Here is a 13,053-nt window from a genome sequence, read left to right on the forward strand (position 1 = left end):
CAGGCCGTGACCTTCAGCTCTCACTGGAGTGATTCGCAGCCGAGTGTGAAGCGGCTGGGATGAGAATCAGCACCTCCAAATCCGAGACTATGGTTCTCAGCCGGAAAAGGGTGGAATGCTCTCTCCGGGTCGGGAATGAGATCCTTCCCCAAGAGGAGGAGTTCAAGTATCTCGGGGTCTTGTTCACGAGTGACGGACGAATGGAGCGGGAGATTGACGGGCGGATCGGTGCGGCGCCTGCAGTGTTGCAGGCTCTGCACCGACCCATCGTTGTGAAGAGGGAGCTGAGCCAGAAGGCGAAGCTCTCTACTTACTGGTCAATCTACGTTCCCATCCTCACCTATGGTCACGAGTTGTGGGTAGTGACCGAAAGAACAAGATCGCGAATACAAGCGGCCAAAATGGGTTTCCTCCGCAGGGTGTCTGGGCTCTCACTTAGAGATAGGGTGAGAAGCTCAGTCATCCGGGAGGGGCTCGGAGTAGAACCGCTGCTCCTCCGCATTGAGAGGAGTCAGATGAAGTGGCTCGGGCATCTGGTTAGGATGCCCCCTGGGCGCCTCCCTGGGGAGGTGTTCCGGGCACGTCCCACTGGGAGGAGACCCCGGGGGAGACCCAGGACACGTTGGAGAGACTATGTCTCTCGGCTGGCCTGGGAACGCCTCGGGGTCCCCCCGGAAGAGCTGGAGGAAGTGGCCGGGGACAGAGACGTCTGGGTTTCTCTGCTCAAGCTGCTGCCCCCGCGACCCGACCCCCGGATAAGCGGCAGATGATGGATGGATGGATGGATATATCCTCCACCAACCAGACTTACAACCCCCGACTAGGGTAGCAGAATTTCTAAGCATCTGTACCCCAAAACTACTATCAAAAATATATAAATTATTGTCTAAGATAGATGACACAATGTCTCTTCCATCCTCAAAATGGGAGGCAGATTTATCCATCAGTTCTGGTCATAGCTTCTAACCACAAATATGTTTGAACACCTTCATAAAGACTCGAAATCCTAATTTACAGCTCATACAATACAAAATCCTTCATAGAACACACTATACAGGACAAAGGATGTTCAGGATGGGTCTAACACACTCAAACATCTGCTCACATTGCACAGATAAAACACCTGATGATTATGCACACGCTTTGTGGTTTTCTGCGCCTGTCCAGAAGTTCTGGCTTGAAGTCTGTGAGGACCTATCAACATGGCTAAAGTGTAGCATCCCTGCATGCCCCACACTGTGCATACTGGGTGACTTAGACAACATCAACATGGAAATTAACTCAGCACACATGGTTGTCACAGTGTTATGTATCGCAAAGAAAACTATTCTCATGAACTGGAAAGCGAAGAACAATCTGTGTATTAACCAGTTTAGAAATTTTCTTTTAGATTATATTAGCATGGAAACAATGTCTGCCTCCTCAAAACATCAATTGGCTGAATTTCATTCTCTCTGGTCCCCTCTGATTAGTTTTATCACATAGTGGTGGTGGTGGGTTGCTGGGTGATGGTGGGTCTCAGGCCCGGGCTGCTGCGACTGGTGTGACCGGGTGGTTTGTTTGTTTGTTTTTTGATGTTGTTTGTTTGTTTTTTGTAGAGGTCCTCCTGGGTGGGGTTGGGTTGAGTGGGGTGGGGCGGGATGGGTACCTTCTGGGGGTACAGTAGCTCCCGGAATATGGTCGCTGCAGGCCCCGAGCCTGGTGGACATCAGGCCCTCCTGCCCATTGTTGGCTCCCAGGTAGCGGGGATGCCTATGGCAGCCAGTCCCTGGCTGCCCTCTCTGGGGGAGAGTAGCTCCCCCGGTATATATCCCCATACCCCTCTCCCTTCTGGCTCCTGTACACAGCACACACTCACACATGAAGGGTTTTGGGGGCGTGTGTGTTCGGTGGGGTGTAGTGGATGGGGCCACGTAGGTGGTCCCCTTTGGTTGCACTCTGCAGTTCCCTGCCCCTGTTTTAATTATACCTTAGACATTACTACTTATCAAACACACTCACACACACACATTAGGTCTTGGGGGGTGGTTACACTGAGTGGCATCTGGTGGGCGGGGCTCTTTGGGTATGTAGGCTGCCCAGAGTGCCGCGCTCCCAGTTCTACAAGTTTGGCTGGCCCTCAATTTTAATTGCTCACTATTAGAAAATATTGAAGAGCCAGAAGGGTGAGGGGAGGGGTCTTCTTCGCACACCCCTGCTTCCTGGTGTCTGCTCGGGGCAGGAGGGGCCAGGAGGATTAATTAATTGTTCTGCTGGTTCGGGGTCTGTGGTGGCTGGGGGGTTGCTGGCCTCCTGGTGTGCCCGCTGCACTACACCCCAGCAGAGTCGAGGGAGGTAGGATGTGTGGATGTGTGGATGTATGGGACGTGAAAGTGTGTGTGGTAATGATTGGGCCTGGATCTGGGACTTGCTGTCGCCTGGCCTGCCTGTGTTTCTCCCGATGGGGCATCAGCGTTGCCTCTGCCCACTGCTCGCGACTTCACCCACCTGTGGGCACGTCTTGACTCCCAGGGCACTTGGCCAGGGGCGCTGGGGCAGGCGCTGACCCACTTTGTGGCTGTCTGGGGCGCTTGGCCCTCCTGGGTATTGGGTGGGGCCTCTGCCGGGGGGTTTGGGGGCGCTCGGGCTCCTGGGGCCCAGGTCCAGTGCACGGCCCATGTCTGGGCGGCTGGGGCCTGGCGGGGTCGGTGGGCTGTTGCCCCTGGCTCCCGGAGGGCCTCTGCCCTATGCTTATGGGGGCTCTTTCCGGGGGCTTCCTCTGCAGTCTTCTGGGTGGATGCGTGGTTGCCCCTGCGGTGGGCTGCCTGGGTTCTGTGCTCTGTGGGGGCTGCTGGCGGCCTGGGTCTTGTGGCCCTCTCTGCCTGCTTCTGATTGCTTGGGGGGGGCTGTGGATTGTGGCCCTGTACGCTTATACACTCATAACTAAGCACGGTTATCATGTAGGTCCTGTGCCATGGGTGTTGCATGTTCTCACACACACACACACACACACACATTCATTAGTCCAGTAGCATGGTCGCTAAGCAGTTGATGTATTATCATGTCGTCTCAGGTCATCTATATCCACAGCTGTGGCAAAGCAAATCTGTTTGGCATCAAAGGTATTCAGACTACAATTCTTCTGACATAATGCTGAACAGGACAAGGGGAAAAAAAAAAAAAAGTAAAGAAGACAGTTCTGGCGAAAGTCAGGGACTAGACCTGTTCTAAGTTCTATACTTTTTAAAAGGGGCATGTTTATCAACTATGGAATTAGAAGATTTACAAAAATGGTCAAGTGCTAGATCTTCATCTGAGATTTTAACAGTGTCATATAACTATTCAACAGATCAGTTAAAAAAAAGCCTGCTCATGGAGATGTTTCAGGATCTGGATACCAAGCGTGGACCTAATGTTTTCATTTTTGCAATTCTGATACAGGCTATTGAGCAGTGATAACTAACACCAAGTTCAGATACTGCGGATATTCTACCTTTGATTTGTTAAGATTGAGCCAATCAGGGACAACCTTGAAGGATCTCTTTGGTTTTGTAGGATCAGTAATTACCTGAGAAAGGTTGATATTGGTACACACCTTTTTTAAATGATCAGAGGCAGAGTTCAACTTGTTTAAATTAAAATTGCCACACAGAGATTGGGTTTAGGCCACATGCACACAGAATGACATCAACAAATATAAGAAATATTAAACATTTACACATAGATTTTTGAATACATGTAGAGGAATGATACTTTGAAATGTGCTCATTGCGGAGTTATGATCAGTTGAGTAATGAAGGTTGAACTATTCTGGGAAAGAGGTTCTATTCCCAGCATCATGATGGACACTCCTGATATAGAAGGTTTCGCTAACGCATTGGAATTGTTTTACTATTTTCATATGCATGTGCAATGAAGAATTGCTTGCTGCTGATAAATGCAAAGAAGAACAGCTTACACATAGATGCTCACATATAGGTTGCTGAATGCAATGAAGACCTGCTTATCCAGTAAAGTTCAATGTCAATGTGTAATATTCAATTAGGATTTGCAAAACAGTGAAGTTAAACAATGAATGGGTCCATAGTCGGTATGAGAAGACTACAGGAATATTTACCTGGGTGTACGTTCAAAAACAGAGATGAGAAAATCGCGATAAATAATTGTTTGTTTGTTTGTTAGTATGTATAGGAATGTTATGTGTATAGACTGTGTTGAGTTATAGTTACTCAGTAGTGTCTCAGTGAAACAACCGACGGGGGATGCCTTGCGGTGACAACAAAAGCAGTGTTTTACTGATCAGTCAAGTTGCTCCAGTGTACTCCATACAAACTGGTTGGCTACTGAAGGGATAGAAAATGGGGAATTCTTGTTTTAAAGCAAACAAGGAATTAGATGGGAAAAATACATGTTTTAACGGGACCCAGACAATATTAAATACTCAGACAGATGGGATAAGAAGTGTAGTTGTGTAGGAAATAACAAAATTATTACATGAAATTAGTGAAATCAATTGAAGAATGCCTTTCTGAAGAGCTGTTTACCACAGATGAGCAGCTTTGCGACCAAGCACAATGTAGATCGCTTTACTGACAAAATGATCTAATTTAATGGATTGGTTTAGACATGCATAACAGCATTTTAAGAACAAAGAGAGAAACAAAAAGGGACAACGCTTCATGGTGGAAGGTGATGTATAAATAAAAGTGTATATGATGAAGGGGGTGGCAACACCCATTCCGAAATCCCGCCATTCCGACATCCCGCTATTCCGACATCCCACCATTCCGACATACCACCATTCCGACATAACACCATTCCGACATGCAAACGTCCCACCATTCCGACGTTCAAATGTCCCACCATTCCGACAAGGCTTTCTGTATAAGGAAATGTGTGTTACTCAACAGGTGAGTCCCTTCTTTCTGTTCATGCAATTTATATGTTTAACACATGTTTATAGACAAGCGTTATTAAAAACACAAAGTCTCGGCAACTGGAGGAGGAGAAGCAGTCCGCGGTGGTTTTCAATCACACACTCCAATGCCACTTGTTTCAACTTCCGAAAATTTAATCCAGGAAAAAAAGGCTTACAAACATGGACCAAAACGGCTCCATAACACGCACAAGAATCCAAAAGAAACTAAAATTAACTAAAAGAAAGCAAATAAACAGTATGAAGTGGTAAAAATTGGTTTTACGCATGCCTATGTGCGTCTGGCACATGCGTCTTCGGGCTCTCCCACATTGGTTTGTGGATGAAAGCTATATGTTCAGCTGTAATGTCATGTAAAAACAATCTCTACATGACATTTACTCCCAGGTGTTGTGACCAGTTACGTCCTTAAGATATCAACAGGCTGTATAAAGCCTTGCGCAACGGCTGTGTGTTTGTGCCAAATGCGCAAAGCCCATCCGCGCTTCCCAAAATTGGAGCGAGTACTAATAAATCACGTGAATAACATGAATAAACGTTTTTACTGCATTTTGTTGTGTTTTATACGTTCTATGCTGTCATTTCTCTCTTCTCCTATTGGCAAGGCAAGGCAGAGTGCTCGCAACTGTGTCCTGTGCAGTAGCCGTGATATCTGTAATTGCAATTATTACTTTTGCATATGATGACAGCGTGCAAAAGACGCATGGGCTCTGTGGAGAGCTCCGCTCCAGCTGGCTGCTGTGACAACTCACTGACAATGTATTTCTGCTTAATCAGTTTCAGTCTCGCCAGAGTTACATTAATATCTGTATTTTTATATTTGAAATTCAGGGGATTTTGATAATAGATTATTAAAGTTTGTTTGCGAGGCTGTGGCCTCTGCATGTGCAGAGCTTGTGCGCCAAACTTTAGGGCGTATTTGCGCCGGCATATCATTAGTGCAAAATGTTTTGGGTAAAAAATAGGCTGTTAAAAGGAACTGTCGGAATGGCGGTATGTTAAAAAAAAAAAAAAACATACCGCCATTCCGACCATAGGAGGAAAAAAGTGTCGGAATGGTGGGACGTTTGATAAAAAATTAAGTGTCGCCATTCCGACAATTGGAGACCCATGTCGGAATGGCGAGATGTCGGAATGGCAGCATGTAACCATGATGAAGGAGAGACCATTTGAGCAGCACAGCCATTTCGCAGCACAGGGACAGCAGTCCAAGTTACAGGATCTCCCACGTGGTATCACCTGTCACATTGTGTCAAGGCATCAAAAGAAGAAAAAATCACCAAACTCAAGGACAAAAAGACGAAGACGCCGGTGAACGAAGAGAGAGCACTGACAAACCAGAAATACAAAAGGATTCTCGATATCAAGATCCAGAAGAAGAGGCTAACAATGCCACGAACACTTACGATGCTGGGAATGATGCCAGCAATGAACAGAGAAGAAGATTCAGTGTCATCAATCTGCAACACGTGCCTATAATGAGGGGGTGAATATAGAATCCTCAACGATTACAACGTCTCTGGGAACTGTGACAAAAACAAGGTTTAAACCATTTTGATATATATTGTAACCTATTGTCTAAGGAATAGTGCTGAAAATGAGGTAAATCTAATCCACCACTGTCCTTGGTCTTCTGTAGGGTTTTTAAACTAATACGTGGTGGTTTGTTTTTCCACAGAAATTTGGAGATGCATGAATCTAGTGACTTAAACCAAGTAGCAGATGGTTTTATGGGGATCATTGAGAACAAATAGTTAACTTTTGGTAGTATCATCATTTTAATGGATGTAATTCTCCCCATAAGTGATATAGGTAACGACTTCCAACGAGAGAGATCGTCCTCTACTGTCTTTAATAATTGCACATAATTTAGCTTTGTTAGCTCTGAGAGCCTGGAGGAAATGTTTATGCCTAAATATCTAATATTTCCTGACTGTAAAGTGATCGCAGGTATATTATGGACCCTACAGTTAATGGGCAGAACTGTGGTCTTAGACCAGTTGATAGAGTAGTCAGAAAGTGTTGAGAATTTATTTATGAGTGTGATCGTGTGAGTGAGAGACGTCTGTGAGTTCTGAAGGAAAAGTAATACATCATCAGCATAAAGACTTATTTTATGCTCAATATTTTGGGATTAATTACTCACAAACGGGTAAGAAAAGGTAGTATTGCCAGACCATACATGATCAAAACAGGGAGCGGAGGTCGTTCAGCTGCAAGAAGGTGTGAATGTCCAACTAAAGTTTATAAAAAGCGGGTAAGACAAGGTGCGAATGCCAAACCATACATCATCAAAAGCAGGAGTGGATGTGTTCGGCTAGAAGAAGGTTTGAATGTCCGACCATAGTTTGTAAAAAGCGGGTAAGAAAAGGTTCGAATGCCCAAACATAGACCATCAAAAGAGGGAGCGGAGGTGTTCCGCTGTAAGAAGGTGTAAATGTCCGACCATAGTTGGTAAAAAGCGGGTAAGAAAAGGTTAAAATACCCGACTGTACACAATCAATAGAGGGAGCGGAGTTGTTCGGCTACAAGAAGGTGTGAAAGTCCGACCACGGTTTGTAAAAAGCGGGTAAGAAAAGGTTCGAATGCCCGAATATATACCATCAAAAGTGGAAGTGGAGGTGTTCGGCTGCAAGAAGGTGTGAACGTCCGACCAAAGTTTGTAAAAAGCAGTTAAGAAAAGGTTCGAATATCCAACCAAACATAATCAAAAGCGGGAGCAGAGCTGTTCAACTGCAAGTAGGTGTGAATGTCAGATCATAATTTACAAAAAGCTGATGAGAAAGGGTGAGAATGCCCGGCTATACACCATCAAATGCGGGAGTGGAAGTGTTCGGCTGTGAGTAGGTGTGAACGTCCGACCATAATTGCTGAAAAATGTGTTAGAAGAGACTAGAATGCCGGACAATACATCATCAAAAGCGGGAGAGGTGGTGTTCGGCTGCAAGTAGGTGTGAATGTCCAGCCATAATTACTCACAAATGGGTAAGAAAAGGTAGTATTGCCAGACCATACATGATCAAAACAGGGAGCGGAGGTGGTTCAGCTGCAAGGTGTGAATGTCTGAGTAAAGTTTGTAAAAAGCGGGTATGACAAGGTGCGAATGCCCGACAATGTATGATCAAAAGAGGGAGCAGAGGTGTTCAGCTGCAAGAAGGTCTGAATGTCCACCAATAATTACTGAAAAATGGGTAAAGAAAGGTGCGAATGCCCAACCATACATCATCAAAAGCAGGAGTGGATGTGTTCGGCTACAAGAAGGTTTGAATGTCCGACCAAAGTTTGTAAAAAGCAGGTAAGAAAAGGTGAAAATACCCGACTGTACACAATCAAAAGAGGGAGCGGAGTTGTTCAGCAACAAAGAGTGAAAGTCTGACCATGGTTTGTAAAAAGTGGGTAAGAAAAGGTTTGTATGCCCGAATATACAACATCAAAAGCGGAAGCGGAGGTGTTCGGCTGCTTGAAAGTTTGAACGTCCTACCAAAGTTTGTAAAAAGCAGTTAAGAAAAGTTTCGAATATCCAACCAAACATAATCAAAAGCGGGAGCAGAGCATTTCGACTGCAAGTAGGTGTGAATGTCAGATCATAATTTGCAAAAAGCTGATGAGAAAGGGTGAGAATGCCCGACTATACACCATCAAATGCGGGAGCGGAGTTGTTCGGCTGTGAGTAGGTGTGAATCTTCGAGCATATTTTGTAAAAAGGGGGTAAGAATAGATTCGAATGCCCGAACATACACTATCAAAAGAGGGAGCGGAGGTGTTCCGCTGTAAGAAGGTGTGAATGTCCGACCATAGTTGGTAAAAAACGGGTAAGAAAAGGTTAAAATACCCGACTGTACACAATCAATAGTGGGAGCGGATGTGTTTGGCTACAAGAATGTGTGACAGTCCGACCATGGTTTGTAAAAAACGGGTAAGAAAAGGTGCGAATGCCCGACAATGTATGATCAAAAGAGGGAGCGGAGGTTTTCCGCTGTAAGACGGTGTGAATGTCCGACCATAGTTGGTAAAAAGCGGGTAAGAAAAGGTTCAAATACCTGACTGTACACAATCAATAGCGGGAGCGGAGTTGTTCGGCTACAAGAAGGTGTGAAAGTTCAACCATGGTTTGTAAAAAGCTGCTAAGAAAAGGTTCGAATGCCCGAATATATACCATCAAAAGCGGAAGCGGAGGTGTTCGGCTGCAAGAAGGTGTGAACGTCCGACCAAAGTTTGTAAAAAGCAGTTAAGAAAAGTTTCGAATATCCAACCAAACATAATCAAAAGCGGGAGCAGAGCTCTTCGACTGCAAGTAGGTGTGAATGTCCAGCCATAATTACTCACAAACGGGTAAGAAAAGGTAGTATTGCTTGACCATACATGATCAAAACAGGGAGCGGAGGTGGTTTAGCTGCAAAAAGGGGTGAATGTCCAACTAAAGTTCAAATATATTAACAAAAGCGGGAGGAGAGGTCTTAGGATTAGAGTGGTTGAGAATTTCCAACCATAATCTATAAAATGTGGTAAAAAAAAAAGGTGTGAAGGAATGAATTTTATAGTAAAATCCGAAATCATGCATAACTCCGCAAAAGGAACGTATTGCTCAACCAAAGGGATGCTTCTTTCTCATTCAGGGTAATATGAGGAACTTTATGCTTGATACATTTTAGACATGGATAATTATGAAGGACAAAGCAATTTTAACTTGGTTTGAGCAAAGCAATTCATTTTATAGGAAAATCCGAAATCGTGCAGGACTCATGAAAGTAAGCTTTTTCTCGGATTCCTGATCCTCCAGTGTTGCTCTTTCCTATATGAAAAATACAGCCTTGTTCTTTGTTGAAATTTATATAGACATTGATAAATATGAAGGACAAAGCAGTTTTAACATAGTTTGAGTAAAGGAATTCATTTTATACATAAAATCCCAAATCATGCAGAACGTATGAAAATAAGCTTATTCTCGGATTCCTGATCCTTCAGTGTTGCTCTTTCTACTACTGCAAAATACAATGTTGTTCTTTGTTGAAGTAAATCTAGACATTGATAAATATGAAGGACAAAGCAGTTTTCACTTGGTTTGAGTGAAGGAATTCATTTTATACATAAAATCCCAAATCATTCAAAACGTATGAAAAGAAGCTTATTCTCGGATTCCTGATCCTTCAGTGTTGCTTTTTCTTCTACTGCAAAATACAATGTTGTTCTTTGTTGAAGTCGATCTAGACATTGATAAATATGAAGGACAAAGCAGTTTTAACTTGGTTTGAGTGAAGGAATTCATTTTATACAAAAAATCCCAAATCATGCAGAACGTATGAAAATAAGCTTATTCTCGGATTACTGATCCTTCAGTGTTGCTCTTTCTTCTACTGCAAAATCCAGTGTTGTTCTTTGTTGAAGTCAATCTAGACATTGATAAATATGAAGGACAAAGCAGTTTTAACATAGTTTGAGTGAAGGCATTCATTTATAGTAAAATCAATAATCGTGCAGAACTCATGAAAATAAGCTTATTCTCGGATTCCTAAAACTTTTGATTTGCTCTTTCTTTACTGCAAAGTACAATGTTGTTCTTTGTTGAAGTCGATCTAGACATTGATAAATATGAAGGACAAAGCAGTTTTCACTTGGTTTGAGTGAAGGATTTGCAGCTGAAAACCTCCCGCTCCCGCTTTTGATTGTGTATAGTCGGGCTTTCGAGCCTTTTCTTACCCGGTTTTTAGAAATTATGGTTGGACATTCAGACCTTGCAGCCGAAGACCTCCACTCCCTCTTTTGATCATACATTGTCGGGCATTCGCACCTTGTCTTACCCGCTTTTTACAAACTATAGTCAGACATTCACACCTTGCAGCTGAACCACCTCAGCTCCCTGTTTTGATCATGTATGGTCTGGCAATACTACATTTTCTTACCCGTTTGTGAGTAATTATGGCTGGACATTCACACCTACTCTCAGTCGAACAGCTCTGCTCCCGCTTTTGATGGTATATATTCGGGCATTCGAACCTTTTCTTAACTGCTTTTTGCAAACTTTGGTTGGACGTTCACACCTTCTTGCAGCCGAACACCTCCGCTTCCGCTTTTGATGGTATATATTCGGGCATTCGAACCTTTTCTTAGCAGCTTTTTACAAACCATGGTTGAAATTTCACACCTTCTTGTAGCCGAACAACTCCGCTCCCGCTATTGATTGTGTACAGTCAGGTATTTTAACCTTTTCTTACCCGCTTTTTACCAACTATGGTCGGACATTCACACCGTCTTACAGCGGAACACCTCCGCTCCCGCTTTTGATGGTGTATAGTCAGGCATTTGAACCTTTTCTTACCCGCTTTTTACAAACTATGGTGGGACATTCAAACCTTCTTGTAGCCGAAAACCTCCGCTCCCTCTTTTGATCATACATTGTCGGGCATTCGCACCTTTTCTTACCCGCTTTTTACCAACTATGGTCGGACATTCACACCTTCTTACAGCGGAACACCTCCGCTCCCTCTTTTGATGGTGTATGTTTGGGCATTCGAACCTTTTCTTACCCGCTTTTTACAAACTATGCTCGGACATTCAAACCTTGTAGCCGAACACATCCACTCCTGCTTTTGATGATGTATGGTTGGGCATTCAAACCTACTTGTTGCCCGCTTTTCATTAATTTTGGGTGGACATTCACACCTTGTCACAGCCAAACACCTCCGCTCCCTGTTTTGATCATGTATGGTTGGACATTCGCACCTTGTCTCACCCGCTTTTTGCCAACTATGGTCGGCTGTTCAAAGCTTCCTCTCCACCATACTTGTATGGTGGGATATTCACACCCACTTGCATCCGAAGACCTTTTGTTGATATTTAGTCGGTCATTCGCAGCTTACCCGCTTTTGGCAAACTATGGCCTTCATGCAGCCAAACACCTCTGATCTCGCTTTTGATGATGTAAGGTTGGGCATTCAGACCTTGCTTCACCTGCTTTTCACCAAATATAGTCGGACATTCACACCTTCTTGCAGCCGAACACTTCCGCTCCACCTTTTAGTGTTCTATCACACCTTTTTTTTCCACCGCATTTTATAGATTATGGTTGGAAATTCTCAACCACTCTCATCCGAAGACCTCTCCTCCCGCTTTTGTTAATATATTTGAACTTTAGTCGGACATTCACACCTTCTTGCAGCTGAACCACCTCCGCTCCCTGTTTTGATCATGTATGGTCTGGCAATACTACCTTTTCTTACCCGTTTGTTAGTAATTATGGCTGGACATTCACACCTACTTGCAGCCGAACACCACCTCTCCCGCTTTTGATGATGTATGGACCGGCATTCTTACCTTTTCTAACACATTTTTCAGCAATTATGGTCGGAGATTCACACTTACTCACAGCCGAACAACTCCGCTCCCGCATTTGATGGTGTATAGTCGGGCATTCTCACCCTTTCTCATCAGCATTTTGCAAATTATGATCTGACATTCACACCTGCTTTTGATAATGTATGGTTGGGCATTCGCACCTTTTCTTACCCATTTTTCAGTAATTATGGGTGGACATTCACACCTTCTTGCAGCTGAACACCTCCTCTCCCGCTATTGATTGTGTAGAGTCGGGTATTTTAACCTTTTCTTACCCGCTTTTTACCAAATATGGTCGGACATTCACACCGTCTTACAGCGGAACACCTCTGCTCCAGCTTTTGATGGTGTATAGTCAGGCGCTTGAACCTTTTCTTACCCGCTTTTTACAAACTATGGTCGGACATTCAAACCTTCTTGTAGCCGAAAACCTCCGCTCCCTCTTTTGATTATACATTGTTGGGCATTCGCACCTTATTTACAAACTATAGTCAGACATTCACACCTTGCAGCTGAGCCACCTCAGCTCCCTGTTTTGATAGTGTATGTTCGGGCATTCGAACCTATTCTTACCCCCTTTTTACAAACTATGCTCGGAGATTCACACCTACTCACAGCCGAACAACTCCGCTCCCGCATTTGATGATGTCTTGTCCGGCATTCTAGTCTCTTCTAACACATTTTTCAGCAATTATGGTCGGACATTCACACCTACTCACAGCCGAACACTTCCGCTCCCGCATTTGATGGTGTATAGCCGGGCATTCTCACCCTTTCTCATCAGCTTTTTGCAAATTATGATCTGA

Source organism: Leuresthes tenuis, unplaced genomic scaffold (genome assembly GCF_036924035.1).
Source record: "Leuresthes tenuis unplaced genomic scaffold, fLeuTen1.0.hap1 SCAF_8, whole genome shotgun sequence".
Lineage (NCBI taxonomy): Eukaryota > Metazoa > Chordata > Actinopteri > Atheriniformes > Atherinopsidae > Leuresthes > Leuresthes tenuis.